Below are 17,014 nucleotides of genomic sequence, written 5' to 3' on the forward strand. Positions count from 1 at the left end.
TTTTTCTCTCTCACCGCAGATATTTCGCACGCATTTATCTCCTGCGTGTTCTGCATTACAAAATTATTAAAAAGTTTGAGTCTGCCTGGGCAACCTTCCATACCCTCAATTACCGGCCTGTAATTATCAGGAAAAAACGTTTCGAAAATGAGTTTTAAAACGAAAATTGATGGTTGCTCTAAGGCACACCCTCACAAATTAATGGCCTCTTGGTGGAGTCCCCACTATCAGCGCAGTGCTCCGTCTCTCATTATCAGATCCAGGTGGACGCGCGGCAGGCTCTGTGGTTGGAAATGAGGCTGATGGGCTGAACTTCCTGCTAAGGAGTTTTCTTCGTGAGTTAATGCACAAAGCACTCTTACTTTGCAGGAAGAAAAAGGTGCTCCTTTGCAAACATGCTGAAAATGCAATCTTAGAAGTATCCCTTATCCCCTTTGCCACTTGGCAAATCTGGGCTGGAAGGATACGTCGGAGGTATAGTGCACACACTTTTTACCTGTCTGGTCCGGGTTCCATACTTGACCTGACCATAATGTGTCACCTGCTCCGTTCACAGGCACGCGCACTGTCCGTTGGATGGTACGTTAAGCTGGGGGCCCACCTGCTTGAGGCAGATGTATTTGAATGATCCGAGGTGTTTTCACAGCATTGTATGCAGGCACCCTGGCCCAAATCTATAAACTTCCTGCCCTATCCAGCCATGGTGCTCATTGGTGGCCCCCCGCGGTATTCTCGGTGCACTGAAGGACCAGCAACCTACCGGATATGGTATTACGTCTGTGAACTGTGCATAGACCCTCCGCCAATGCACTGACTCAATGCAGCAGATTGTGCAGTTTTTTTTATATACAAGATTGAGGCTCGTGTAAGAGCTAACATTAATGACAAAAAAAACAAATGGACACATAAAACAAAAGATAAAGGGAGTGGGAGACAAGATGGGGAGAGAGAGGGAAGCACACAAGCACAAAATTTGAGAGCAGGGACATCGAGAGATCTGTGGGAGGGAGAGGGCTTGGGGGAATGGGAAGGGGGGGGGGGGGGTGGGAGAGGTAAAAAAAAAACAACCACACATGGACACTGCTAGAACTTCCAGGAAAGAAGTCGGAATTTCAAAAAAGTGTATCTGGGGTGAATTAACAGAGGTAGAAAAGATCAAGGATTTGGATGGGGGAAGATAAGAGATGGTGGTGAACAGCTGTTTTAAAGATCTGGAGGGAGGAGTGGGATTGAACAGAGTGAGGGAGTTTGTTTCAGAGGCAGGAGAAAAGAGGAATGAAGGAGTGAAGGTGAGCAGAGAGTTAGGCAGAGGGTTTACGCTTCTTTCAATTGTAATTTTCTCAGATACCTCTTCCGATATGGTTGTTGACCACAGACAGGATGGTATGTGCCAGACACATTGTGTTGATCAGGATCTATGCGGTGACAGCCATTGTGGCATGTGGTTCCTAGTACTATAATTTAACAGTGAAGGAGTTTAGATTTGGTACGACTAATATAGTATTAGTACCTCTAATATAATAGTAGTCGAAGACGTTTCTCTTGCATGCGTTTTCGATGGGATGGGTTCAATTGACCGTTAAACTTCAACAAGTCATGATGCACTTACCGTAACTGCTGTGACTAGGGATTTATCTATCAAATAATTTGTAGTTTGTTCCAAAAGGGTTTGTTCCAATAGTAGTTGGGGTCTGAAGTTGGTGCTTCCCACTCTCTCAACCCTGCTGTTGGTGTTTTCCCTCTTTTGACTGTTCCTTTTGTTCTGTTCTGTCCTGATCCATTCAGTGTTACAGATCTTCCTCAAGCCTCGATTTTGTATTCAAAAAGGGTATAAAGGGTCTAAAGAGTCTAAAAGGGTCTTCCAGGGTATAAATGGGTCAAAATGGTCAGTGGGTATAAGTGAATACAACAACAATAACAACAATAACAACAACAGGCATTTTAAGGCCATTCTCCCTGCTAGAGCGGGGGTTAGCCTTGCGGTCCCCATGACAATCTTCTCCATTTTGCCCTATTTTCTGCATCTCCCTTGTTAACCCCCTTTGCCCGCATTTCTTCTTCGACCACCTTTAGCCAAGTCTTTCTCAGTCTTCCCCGTCCTCTACTTCCTTCGAAATTCATTTCCATCACTCTTCTCAATCAGTCACTTTCATCCTTCCTCAACAGATGACCAAACCATCTCCACCTGTTTCCCTTCACAGCATCAATCACAGGCTCTATTCCCATCATCTTTCGCAATTCATCATTTGTCTTCATCTCTCTCAACGATACTCCACACATCCACCGAACCATTCCCATTTCCACCCTTTCCAGCCTTCGTTGCTGCTCTACATTTATTACCCATGCCTCGCTGCCATAAATCATAACACATCGCACACATGCAGCACACTCCTTTCCCTTCAGCTTCAACGACACTCCCCTCCTCGTCAGCACGCCACTCAGTTCCCAAAACTTCTTTCATGCACATCTCACTCGAGCAACCGTTGCCGAGTCTGACCCACCTTCCCCATTCAGCAGGTCTCCTAGGTAGTAAAATGTTTTCACACCTTCCAGCTTCACTCCGTCTCCAAGATCCAACTCAACATTTCCTCCATCTGCAGCTCCCTCTGTGCACACCTTGCACTTGAATGCAGCTGCCACACTGGTTAATGACCCTCTCAGACCACTACATTTTTGATGAACCCACTCAGCGCACATTGTGCATTGAATGGAGTTCACTCCAACACCCTTCCTGCACACAGCACATGGCCACTTCCCAGTTCTTTCCACCTCACCACATGCTTCACCACTTGCCATCACCTTTGTCTTTCTGATATTCACCTTCCAAACCTTTTGCCTCCATACATTCCTTACACTTGTTCATCTTCTCCTTCAGTCCATCCATACTTTCCGCAATCAACACCAGATCTTCTGCATACAACAACTCCCACGGTAAACCCTCCTTTACGTTCCGAGCCAGCACCTCCATCACAGCTACAAATAGTAGTGGACTTAGTACCGACCCCTGATGCACTCCCACCTTCACCGCAAACTCACCACGGTTCCCGTCCTTCGTCCTTACAGCTGTGTGCGCTCTCTCGTACATTGCCATCACCACTCTGATCAACCATTCCTCCACTCCTAACTTCCTCAATGCCCATGTCAATACTTCACGTGGAACCCAATCGAATGCTTTCTCTAAATCAACAAACCCAAGAAACAACTTCTTCCTCTTCTCAATGTACTTCTCCTGCAACTGCCTCACAATAAAAAGCACATCTGTCGTTCCTCTTCCTGGCATAAATCCAAACTGCACTTCGTCGATGTTCACTTTCTTCCTTATCCTCCTCTCCAACACCCTTTCCAATACCTTCATTCCATGCTCCAATAACTTTATCGCTCAGTATAAGCCACACTCCAGAGGGTCACCTTTCCCCTTGTATAGAGGGACGAGGGTACTAAGTTCCCAATCCACTGGAATGCGGCCTTCTTTCACCACCAGATTACAGATCTCTGTCATTCTCTTCACACCCCAACTTCCTGCTGCCTTCAACATATCTCCCACAACTCCCGTCGGCCCTCCCGCTTTTCTACTCTTCATTGCTTTTATCGCTTCCTCAACTTCCTTCTCAGTTATCTTCTCTGCCGGTCCTAAAACTGCGAAAACCACTCTCCATGTTGCCATCCCATTCATTCTCTGCATTTTACAGCATTTCCATATATCTCTTCCATCTTCCTTTAATTCCATCTGGGTCCACAACGATTTGTCCCACTTCATCCTTCAAGCAACTCACCCCCATCACATCACACCTCTCTTTCGCTATCTGCTTTGCAATCCTGAATACCGCTACCTGACCCTCTTCCGAATCCAAGCGTTCTCCGAACATTTTCCTACATGCCTCCTGCACCTTTGCTACCTCTTTCTTTGCCGCCTTCTTGGCTGGCTTATAACTTTAATGCTCTGCCTTTTCTGCCCCCGTGCCCTTCTCCTTCTGCCACTCCTTGAAATTCTTCCTCTTCTCATCAATCCTCTTTCTAACTTCATCATCCCACCACCATGTTTCCGAGTGCCTTGGTCGTCCTTTTGTACATCCACATACCTCACCAACGGTTACCAACAGACTATCTTTCATTGACCTCCAAACTCTTTCAAGCTCAACCACATCATCCTCTGCCATACTCACCCTCTCTTTTAATGCCTCCCTCACTGTCACCTCTTTCAACCTTCATTCTCGGTTGGTACTTCACCCGTCAAGCTCTCCTCGCACCTTTCACCCTTATGTTGCAGACAACCAAGTGGTGCTGTGAAACAGCCTCCTCCCCCGGGATCACGTTTGTGTCCCGGAGGTGCCCCCTAGCTCGCCTACGCACCATCAGGTAGTCAACGGTTGTCGTCGACCCACCTAACGTGTATGTAACAAGCTTATTATCTTCTTTCTGGAACTGAGTATTACAAATCAACAAACCAGCTCCATCAGCAAACTCCAAAATCCTTTCACCTTCTCCATTCCTCACACCATATCCGTAACCCCCTTGAACTCCCTCAAAACCGTCTATACTCCTTCCCACATGTCCATTTAGGTCTCCTCCTACCACAACAACTTCCTCATCTTTCACGTTTTCCATCAGCTTCTCTATCGCACACCAGAACTTGTCCTTCTCTTCATCGCTTCGACCAACCTGCGGAGCATATCCTGAGATGACGTTCACCAAGAGCTTTCCAATCATCATCTTCACCATCATCAACCTATCACTCACTCTCGTCACACTCACCACACTGTCTACAAACTCCTCAGAAAATAGGACACCAACACAATGCACGCTTTCCGGGCACCCTTGCCACACAAACTTGTATTTCTGTCCCTGCCTACCCTTCACCATTGTCACGCCACTTCCCATCCATCTCGTATCCTGCACACAACATATGTCCACTCTCCTTCTGACCAATACAACCACCACTTCTACTGATCTCTCTGTCATTGTCCCTACATTACATGTCCCAAACCTCAGAAACCGATCTCCACGTGGGGCATCAGACGTTTCGTCGTCATAAATGGAGTGATTTCCACCCTTGCTTCGATCGGGTTCCCCACCTTGATCTTTGACGAGAGGGGGTGAGGTATAAATGAATAAAGCGTCTAAAGGGGGTATAAAGGGTCACGGTTCAATAATACATAATTAAAGGACATATACTCCGCAAGGCTAACCCCCGCTCTTGCAGGGAAAATGGCCTTAAAATGCATGTTGTATACTCACATGGATCGAGGGATGCTTCACCGTCCACCCGTGTTTTTCGGATATGTATAAATATATATATACATACATACTACATATATATATACATATATATATATATATATATATATATATATATATATATATATATATATATATATATATATATATATATATATATACATATATATATATATATACATATATATATACATATATATATATATATACATATATATATACATATATATATATATATACATATATATATATATACATATATATATATATATATATATACATCAGTCACATATATATCAGTCACTATACGATATATATCAGTAATATATATATATATATATTGTTACGGATTCGTCACTTCCGTTGTTGTGGTTCTCATCCACTGTAAACATTTTTGGTTCCATGTACTATTATTGTTATCGTTTCAGTGAAATAGAGATTACTGTTTTCAAAAGGTAAAAAAGTTAGTGTTTTAAAAGAATCCGGAAACCGGATCGGGAACCAGACGAAGTAAGTACGAAGAGGGGGAAAAGAAAAGAGGAAAAGGAGGTGGAGCGAGTGCGGTGGGAGAAGGAGCCGAGCTGCGTTGAGGTTTTGAGCAAACGCTGGTGAACGGGGGTCACTAGCGAACTTTGGGGTTTCCTGGGAAAGGGATTCCTGCGACAGAGTTGTTATCGCTGTGACAGATAAACCTGCGTGACGGGTTTTGCGGTTGATTCTGAAGAGAATCATTTGAGTGGCATTACGTCTCGAGAACAGACCGTTGGCCATTTTGCCTCGCGCTGGATTTTCGCATCGCTCCAGGTTTTTCACCTTGCTTCAACCATTTCACCGCATCCAGACGTTAACCTGGTGTGTGTGTGTGTGTAACATGGATTTTGAGTGTGAATTTGCGGTTCGCTGATTGGGAGCCATTGAACGTCCATACCCGAAGATGTGATTTCCCAGCCGCCTCTTGAGGACACTTTTGCCTATCTTTGGCAGTGTGACTGTCAACCGAGCGGGATTCTGGTCTCGATACAACATCGTTCTGACGACCATTAGAGCGTGGATCGACTTTGGTTTGAAGCTGGGACAGAGACATTGGGAATGTTATTTTCGCTCACTTGGAGCACAGTGAGTTATATTGTACGAAACTGATGGTACCATCATAGGAATGATATATTGGTTGTACAATTGATTAATATTGTTATTGTACTGTTATTCTTGTGTGACCTTAATACAATACTTGTTTGTTGGTAACAATTGGTGTGGTGTCACCATTGATCTTTGACATACAGAACAACACATATTTCTGCCGTGACTCCTCTCGGGGCTCGGAGGTACACCGTGACTGGGGTTTGGGGAGGAGCACGAAAAAAAAAAAAAAAAAAATATATATATACAGTCATCCCTCGCTATATCGCGGTTCACTTTTCGCGGCTTCGGTACATCGCGGGTTTTTCTCGCTAGTATATGTAAAATTATATCGCCGATTTTTCACTATATCGCGGGATTTTGCGGTATAAATGTATTTTTATATACTATTATTTTAAATATTTTTGTGGTAAAATAAGCATTTTCTAGCCTAAAAAATTAAAAAACGTAAAGAAATAAGAAAAATACAGTAATTAAAACATATTACAAGAAATAAAATACTGTACATAGTGTACAGTAGAAGGGTAGACAAAGAGTCGTGCGTATGGAAAACGCAGATGCGGCAGCTTCCACTTGCGCGAGTTACCCACGTAATGGGTAACTGTAATGCTCTTTCTGGCTGCGCAGTACATTCATCATCGTCATCACCTTCATCGTCATCAGTACTGCACAGCTAATTCATCATCATCTTCATCACGCAAGTTGTAGTATTGAAGAGCCGGGGCTCTTGCTTGATACGGACGAAATGACGGGCAAGACACAAACTCGTCCGAGAACATATTTATTCTCAAAACCAACTCGGGAACACTGAAAAGCCCGTTTATCGGGCTGCATTATAAAGCACAACCAGAAACCGAAAGCCACGCCTCTCAAGCGTGGCGTGCTTCGGTGGTCACGTGATCAACAGGTGTAGCTGATTATACCCGCAAAGCGCGGCACGCTTTAGCGGTCACGTGACCAGCCACTCTCGCGCCGGGGATCCCCGCCGGTGACGTCACCGGCTGGAGCAAGGAGATTCTGATGCTGGTCTTGCTTGGGGGACCCATGGGTAGCTACAGTATCTTCAATGGTGAGTACCCATTAGAATTTTATATGTTGTTAAAATTACGTATGTTTAAGAGTGTAAAAAGTGTTTAAGAGTATAGGAAGTGTTTATAAGAGTATGGGAAAGGTTAATAAGAGTGTGGGGAGGGTCATAAAGCTTTAAAATATATATAAATAATAAAATAAAAATATGGTCGCTACTTCGCGGATTTTCGTCTATCGCGGGGGGTTCTGGAACGTAACCCCCGCGATAAACGAGGGATCACTGTATATACTTACTTTTTCCACATGCGAAATTTGCATTTATGTTTATTTAAATTATACAATGGACTACAAAATGTAAATGTTTCATGATATTTGTTATATTATATCACCTTTATATATCAATATTGTTGAAATGAAGATCAAATAGCTGTATGTTGAAATATGTTGAAAAAGTCAAAACTTTACATGGGGTGTACTTACTTTTTCACGTGACTGTATATCAGACCCCACTACTGTTGTGGGTACCCGGAACCAAATGCCACCCCAGCTATTTCTGCATGCATCCTGACCAGCAGGAAATGTCTGACACACATTAACCTGTCTGTGGTACACAAAACAGTTGTGGAGGTTGCCAGGAACAAATCAGATTTTAAAGACTCTTCTGGTTAAACAGTTGCATCGACTCCACCTATTAGGCATGAGTTAGTTTCGCAGAGCTACAGGCCCCTACTTCTCAGTAGTATTCCCTGGAGGCCCTTATCTACTTAGCCCCTTACCTGGAGTGGCTGTATGCCTTGTCTGGGGCAATATCCATAAAAAAGTATCGTGCTGCAGCCAATACCGGAAAGAAGATTTGATTTTCTATTTTATAGACCAGTCCACCCTGGAGAGGGAACATCCACGGACATGGGTTTCGGGCCTGTTAGACGCACACCACACAAACATTTATAGTCTTGAAATATGCAGACTATACTTTTTTCAGCAAGTAATGTGTAATCTCCACCCACCCAGAGGTTGGGTACTCTACAAGGTGGAACAGAATTTTCATATTGGGTCACTGGATTGGTTCACCAATCAAAACCGGGAAGCATATGTTGTTCCTTTGGATTTCGCAAGTAACATGCTATGCACAAAATATTTCTTGTTTGTGTTTCTCTGAGCAGGATATCTAAAAAAAGTTATGGACGGATTTGGACAAAACTTTGTGGACAGATTGGATGTGTGACATGGAAGAATTGATTAGATTTTGGTAAAGATCTGCATCCGGATACTATAATTTTTAAAGCGATTATTCAACATTAGAGATAGGCCAAAAACTATATATAGCAGGATATCTCAAAAGGTTGTGGACGGATTTGGACAAAACTTTGTGGACAGATTGGATGTGTGACGAGGACAAATTGATTCAATTTTGGTGAAGATCTGGATCCAGATACTATAATTTTTAAAGCGATTATTCAACATTGAGAGATAGGCCTAAAACGATATATAGCAAGAAATCTCAAAAAGTTGTGGATGGATTGTGACAAAACTTGTTGGATGATTTGGGTGAGTGACAAGAACTAGCTGATTAGATTTTGGTTCAGGTCCAGATCCAGATCCAGCCTATCATTGGGATACAAAATGTAAACTGTTCAGCCTGGCGGAGGTATGTGCTCTACCGAGTGCCATTCTTGTTTTTTTTTATATGTGTGCCGCCATATTGATCGGCATTGTCATCAGAATGTGCTATCTACCTGTGTGCACTTCACCCTATTTTTTTTTCTTTCAGATGCATTGCTACAAGTTGCTAATTTCTGTTCATATTTTTCAGAAGTTTGTGAAATAAAACTGTCAATTAACCACCTTTGGAATTTCAAGACAAAATGCCAAAACACTCATTTTGAAAATCGAGAAACTTTCTTCTCCTCCCTGCCCTTTATAAACCGAGACCTCGTAAAACAAAATAAAAGTTCGTATATATAGATAAAGGAGACCAGTCCTGAAGATATATGGCTGCTTGCAGTCCCCACAAATCTAATCTGCTTTAAGAGTGAAATGCCAGATTCTCCGGTGCTGAGGCAGCTCTCCGAGAATAGCCAGAGAGATGTTGTCTTTCTCAAGCATATGATCAAATTAACCAATTGGAGCAGTGGAAGAATAGGAGACATTAGCAAGAAAGCTTGTCATTACCAAGTCCAGAAAGGAGGTTTTCCATTGGCAGAAATCCAGGTTGGAAAGTTCACACATTGAGTCAGTCCTTTGGAAGCGCAGGAGACCTTTTCTGGAGTATCATGGCTGGTTAGAGAGGTACCATGACTCAGCCAAGTTGCATGTTGACAATTGAAATCGCCACATATGAGGAAGAGAGAGTTGTGATGGCTGGTGATGGTTTGTCCTGGTTGAAAGAGAGAGAGGGAGAGAGACTTGACATTTGAAGTCTATTTAAAAAAATAGAAAATGGGAACAAGAGGTAAACCCAATTCCTGTCAAAAATAGGTAAACAGATCAAAGGATATGATGACATCATATAATGATTATAACAACAAAAGGAATTCATTTCGTTCAACGCAACACAAGGCTTCAACTTTACACCATTCCTCAATGAACTAATCAACTCCAGAAGCCTCTCGGTGAAAACAAAACTCCAGTCTAAATCGAACACATGCAGAACCTTTAAAGGCCAACAAAGCACTACAATCTTGTGGCCGACACCCAAAATGATTTCCTTTCTTAGGACACACGGGCATCCAATAAGCAAAATGATGGAAGGAAAAACAAAGACCAAACTTCTGGAAAAGAGAATGTACGAGTGCAAAAGTGGAACCTGTCTGGCATCCAATGGAAGCATTCAAGATGTCCTCAGAGCGTGACTAGGAAGCTCGTCAGTCAGCACAAGGTGGAGTCTCTTGCGAAAACCCATTGGAAGGCAAGCAATAGTACGCAAGCCTCCACTGTAGGCCTCGAGCATGTTTGAATACCGGCGACATGTCGGACCAGACAGGATGTAATGGAACCCCTGCAGACAGAAGCTCTTTCCAGTGTGACGTCAATACATTATTGGAGTTCACGGAATTGAGAACATTAAGGCAGTGAGCATACAAGGCTGACTTTGAGAAGGTTTGCAGAGACATTGTAAAATGAATGTTGGAAAAATAACAATCAGGGAAAAGAGGATGAATAATGCTTGCATCTTTAATCCAGCATGAAAGCCTGGTGTTGGCTTGGCAGTTTGGGTGCCGGCTTGGGATCCGAGGATCCTGGGTTTGAATCCCGGTCGATCGCTGAATTAGCACCAGGGGGGTTGACTCAGCCTGTCATCCTTCCGAGGTCGACATATTGAGTACCAGTTCACTGGTAATTCCCTGTGTTGGCGGCAGGCGACTAACAGGGTTGGCGGCAGGAAGGGCATCCGGCCGTAAAACATTGCTTCAAAAAGGGGACCACAGTGCCCGAAAAAGGCCGACCCCTGCTCTGCGGGGAAAAATGGCCTCTAAAGGTGGTTCCTTTAATACAGCATGAAATAGAGGCGACAATAAATTATACAGTATTTAAGAATATTAAACAGTATAGCGATTGAACGCAAAAGTTGCCCAATTAAATGAGCTGACCTAGCATTGGCAACTTCCAAAATCTGGTTTGGGCTCTGTCATCCAGAACAAGCATTGGTGGCAAAGTCCTAAACAAGGAAGAAACCAGACTCAACTAGAACTGCACTCGGTACAGAGCATACCTCCGCAAGACTGAATAGTTTCTGTTTTCTATCCACTGATAGGTCAGATCTGGATCTGACATGAACCAACGTCCAATCGGCTTGTTGTTTTCACTTACCCAACTCATCCACAACTTTTTGAAATATCATGCTAGACATCGTTTTTGGCCATATCACTCAATGAAATAGAGGCGACATTTTTATAGAGGAGGCGAAAAATAGAGGTGAAATAGAGGCGACATGAAATAGAGGTTTAAATTCTTTTTTAACTCTCATATCTGGATTCGGATTCGGATCTTCACCAAACTCGAATCGATTCGTCCTTGTCACGCACCCAAGCTCTCCACCAAGTTTCATCCAAATCCGTCCACAACTTTTTGAGATATATTTTTCACACACAGACAAACAAACAGACACAGGGTGAAAAAATAAGCTCCATCCACCTTGGGTGGCGGAGGTAATAAAAGATTGAACAAGCGGCCTACTTTGGCAGTCATGTTGAAATAGTGTTGTACAAAACAGGTTTATACATAAGGTTACGAAAGTTGTACGAATCCTTACTTCGTACTGGATTGAGACACTGACTAGTATTCGAGAGACTCTGATAAAAGGAAGGTAGCAAGGACCTGTCAACTCATTGCAGGTGAAGGAGAAAGAGCTCTGTGCCACACCTGAGCTAATTACCAGCTTGTCGTAAGCAAGAAGTCAGTCAGGACATTACAGGACTTCTTGATAAATAAATAAATAAATTTATGCAAGATGGCCAGCCGAAAAGCCAGTATTTTACTGGGAATGTCCAGGATTCCTCGACCACGTTTTGCCAGCGGGATACTAAGAAAACCTGCTCGAAGCCGGTGTTTGCCATTCCAGGAAGAACTCACAAGGATTTGCTGCAAATTAATTACAAGAGATTTCGGGTGTTGTAAAACAGCCATCGTATGCCAGAGTTTGGAAGCAGCCAAGTTATTAATTATTAGCACTCTACCTCTGTAACACAATAAGCTGGACAATCTTGTCAAACGACTAAGAGTGTAAGAGATTTGATGGATCAACTCATCCCAGTTCTTTAAATAGAAGGCCTCATTCCCAAGAAAAAACAGCTAAATACTTAACACCATCGGACCTCCACTGCAAACATGAGGCAGAGAAGGTGGGATAAATGTACCTGAAGGACCAGGAGAGAGAGAGGGGTAATGCAGGTACCCAGAGAGAGGGGTAATACAGGTACTCAGAGAGAGAGGGGTAATACAGGTACCCAGAGAGAGGGGTAATACAGGTACCCAGAGAGAGGGGTAATACAGGTACTGAGAGAGAGAGGGGTAATACAGGTACTCAGAGAGAGAGAGGGGTAATACAGATACTCAGAGAGAGAGGGGCAATACAGGTACCCAGAGAGAGGGGTAATACAGGTACCCAGAGAGAGGGGTAATTAATACAGGTACCCAGAGAGAGGGGTAATAAAGGTACCCAGAGAGAGGGGCAATACAGGTACCCAGAGAGAGGGGTAATACAGGTACCCAGAGAGAGGGGCAATACAGGTACCCAGAGAGAGGGGTAATACAGGTACTCAGAGAGAGAGGTAATACAGATACTCAGAGAGAGAGAGGGGTAATACAGGTACCCAGAGAGAGGGGTAATACAGGTACCCAGAGAGAGGGGTAATACAGGTACCCAGAGAGAGGGGTAATACAGGTACCCAGAGAGAGGGGTAATACAGGTACCCAGAGAGAGGGGTAATACAGGTACTCAGAGAGAGAGGTGTAATGCAGGTACCCAGAGAGAGGGGTAATACAAGTACTCAGCGTGAGAGGGGTAATACAGGTACCCAGAGAGAGGGGTAATACAGGTACCCAGAGAGAGGGGTAATACAGGTACTGAGAGAGAGAGGGGTAATACAGGTACTCAGAGAGAGAGAGGGGTAATACAGGTACTCGGAGAGAGAGAGAGGTAATACGGGTACTCAGAGAGAGAGGTAATACAGATACTCAGAGAGAGAGGGGTAATGCAGGTACCCAGAGAGAGGGGTAATACAGGTACTCAGAGAGAGAGGGGGTAATGCAGGTACCCAGAGAGAGGGGTAATACAGGTACTCGGCGTGAGAGGGGTAATACGGGTACTCAGAGAGAGAGGTAATACGGGTACCCAGAGAGAGGGGTAATACAGGTACCCAGAGAGAGAGGGGTAATACAGGTACTCAGAGAGAGAGGGGTAATACAGGTGCTCAGAGAGAGAGGTAATACAGATACTCAGAGAGAGAGGGGTAATACAGGTACCCAGAGAAGGAGGGGTAATATAGGTACTCAGAGAGAGAGGTAATACAGATACTCAGAGAGAGAGGGGTAATACAGGTACCCAGAGAGAGGGGTAATGCAGGTACCCAGAGAGAGGGGCAATATAGGTACTCAGAGAGAGGGGTAATACAGGTACTCAGAGAGAGGGGTAATGCAGGTACCCAGAGAGAGAGGGGTAATGCAGGTACCCAGAGAGAGGGGTAATACAGGTACCCAGAGAGAGGGGCAATACAGGTATCTAGAGACTTTGTCTAATACCTCAGTGAACAGGAAAAGGTAAACAGAAAGTGTTATTAACATTCACCAAACTAAAATTATTGTGATTCAGCAATATGATGAATGAAATAAAGAAAGAACCAAAATCCAAACCTCTTCAATGCTCCAAATAAATATGAATGATCAACACCATCAAAAGGCTTTTCTTGATCCTGAAAAATGAGGCCTTTGTTAATGTTGTGACAATGACTCGGTAGAGCACATACCTCTGCCAGGCTGAACAGTTTAACTTTTGTATCCCCACCGATTGGCCGGATCTGGATTTAAACCTGAACCAAAATCGAATCGGATTGTTCTTGTCACCTCACCAACTCATCCACCAAGTTTAGTCATAATCCGTCCACAACCTTTTGAGATATCATGTTATACAGAATGTCATTTTGGCCCAATCTCTCAATTAGTAGGGTCAATATACGAAAAAAAACTCACCTAACCCCCAAAAAATTGATAGAAAAGGTTTTTCAATGGATTCTGGTACCATTGGGCATGCTAAATAACATACTACAAATCTAGTAACATCTGACTTCCGGAAAGGGGTCATTTTCAAGATGGCTTCCAAGATGGCCGCCGGGAGCTTAAAATGGCCATATCTCAATTATTATTCAACCTAGAAAGGTGGTTTTGGTGTCTAACCCTAGGTTTTAGGGCCCAAGGAATCCAATTGAATCAATAAAATTACCATCAGTTAATTATTTATTGACAAGTCCAAGATGGCATCCCAAGGTGACATCCTGATCCACTAAAATGGCTCTGTCGAATAGTAGTCAACCTAGAGAGATATTTTCATTGTGTATACCTAGGTTTAAGGCACCCAGGAAATCATCAAAATTACTTAAATAAGCACAAAGTAATCAGGTAATCCAGTAAGCCAGGTTTACCAGCCCATTAGGCATTTGTTGTCTTATACAGTTAGTCGCTATTCATCGTCATCCTCCGACTCCTCTAGAAGAAACTTGTTACGTGGATTGTCACATTCTTCAAGTTGGCACGGTCCACAGGCAGTAGTACATGGTAGTCCATATCGTCTACACGAGCAGCGGAGTGTCTTGCAGGCAGTGGAGCAGTTACAATGAATGACCTTCAAGAGACTGTCTGGAGCATTTACAAGTGTACATTTGTTTTGGAAATGTCTAAAAAATATGGATTTTGTTTATGCATACATGTACCAAATAATATACTTATTCCTTTTGAGATTAAAATTAATTGTTTGTCAGATTTTTCATTCCCCCCTCCCCAATATAAAATAGTCTGTCCCTTGCCATAACCTCTCAAGCTTTGTACAAACCTTTGTCTGTAATGATCACTGAATACTGTGGACTGGAGTCACAGGTGGCAGTGGTGTAGACACATTACACTCTTATCTCCAATCTGAAACACACACTTGGTTCATTAGCTGGTGAGTCGGAGGATGACGATGAATAGCGACTAACTGTATAAGACAACAAATGCCTAATGGGCTGGTAAACCTGGCTTACTGGATTACCTGATTACTTTGTGCTTATTTAAGTAATTTTGATGATTTCCTGGGTGCCTTAAACCTCGGTATACACACTGAAAATATCTCTCTAGGTTGACTACTATTCGACAGAGCCATTTTAGTGGATCAGGATGTCACCTTGGGATTCCATCTTGGACTTGTCAATAAATAATTAACTGATGGTAATTTTATTGATTCAATTGGATTCCTTGGGCCCTAAAACCTAGGGTTAGACACCAAAACCACCTTTCTCGGTTGAATAATAATTGAGATATGGCCATTTTAAGCTCCCGGCGGCCATCTTGGACGCCATCTTGAAAATGACCCCTTTCCGGAAGTCAGATGTTACTAGATTTTTAGTATGTTATTTAGCATGCCCAATGGTACCAGAATCCATTGAAAAACCTTTTGTATCAATTTTTTGGGGGTTCAACCATATATTGACCCCTCTGCAATGGTGAAGAATCACTTTAAATATGATAGTTTCCGGATCTTCACCAAAATCGAATCAATTCGTCCCTTTCACACACCCAAGGTGTCCACCTAATGTATCGGAATCCATCGATAGCTTTGAGATGTCCTGCTCACAGACAGGCAGACCCCCAGACAAGGATGAAAACATAAACTCCGTCCACCTTAATTAAATAACGAACACAAAATATATTGTTAAATATTGATTTACCGGAAATACAAGAACACTTATCCGGAGATACAATGTGTCCAATTAGAGTCTTTAAGTGGTTGGTGAGTAACTTGGACAGGATTATATAACCGACACAAGGTAAAGAGATTGGGCACCAAGTCTTTGTTGGGTATTAAGGAAATTAAAGTACTGCAGCTCAAGGGAAGTTCACCAAAATCGAGTCATTTCATCCTTGTCACATACCCAACCTCTCCACCAGATTTCGTCCAAATCCATATTTTTTATTAATTGATTAATCAATTAATCGATTTTTTTGGGGGGGATTAATTCATTAATTAATATTCAAAAAGTTGCAGATTCGGATGAAACGGTGGTGGTTCAGATATGCTATTCGCCAATTGATCGATTGATTATTTATTTATTTTCATTATTAATCAATTATTTATTTTCTTTCTCATCTGGGCAATATCTCAGCCATCCTTTGAACTAGGAAGCTGATATTTGGACACGACAATGACCAAGTGATTTGGCTCTAAAGGATATTTTTTATGACTTGATTAATCAATTAATCGATTAATTATTTAATGTTTTGATTAATTAATTAATTTTCAAAAAGTTGCAGATTCGGATGAAACGGTGGTGGTTCAGGCCAATTAGCCAATTGGGTATTAGCCAATTGATTGAGAAATTAATTATTTTACCATTATCACTTGTTTATTTTCATTATGCATTCGATCAATTAATCAATAAATTATTGTACACCACTCCCTCTCAATTCCATCTCCATGTGCTGCTGCACTGTGTGCCAAAGGCGCACCCAGCAATGTTGCGCGCTGGAGCGATTTATTTATTTGTCATGGGGGTGGTGTACTTTGAATGGAGCTGTACTTGTTTTACTTTTCATTGGACCAAAATTGGTACACTTGCATGATATAATCAAAAATGTTTGGGTTTTTGCTCTAGATAATTGCTTTTCACTCTCCCTAGGCCTAATTGCACACACCATTTTACATTCAAGTTATGTGAACGAGTAAGATTTATTATACTCGGTGTGTCAGTAAAACTGCAAATTCTATCTATATAATATAGATCCAACATCTGTGTGTCAATTTTGCATCTCCTCCCAAACCACTGGCCGTACAAAGTTGAAAATGGTACCAACTCTATCATCATGGACTGAGGCAGTGCAGGGTCAAGAAAAATTCGATTTGGACAAAAACATTCTCATTATTCCC

General features: G+C 42.7%; 1 protein-coding gene across 3 annotated transcripts in view; it reads left to right on the plus strand.

The window, feature by feature from the left end:
* CASZ1 (castor zinc finger 1) overlaps positions 1–17,014 on the plus strand; it is a 242,081-nt gene that overhangs the window by 107,510 nt on the left and 117,557 nt on the right. The window lies entirely within an intron of this gene.

This window comes from Myxine glutinosa, chromosome 2, assembly GCF_964187855.1.
Source record: "Myxine glutinosa chromosome 2, kmMyxGlut1.1, whole genome shotgun sequence".
Taxonomy (NCBI): Eukaryota; Metazoa; Chordata; class Myxini; order Myxiniformes; family Myxinidae; genus Myxine; species Myxine glutinosa.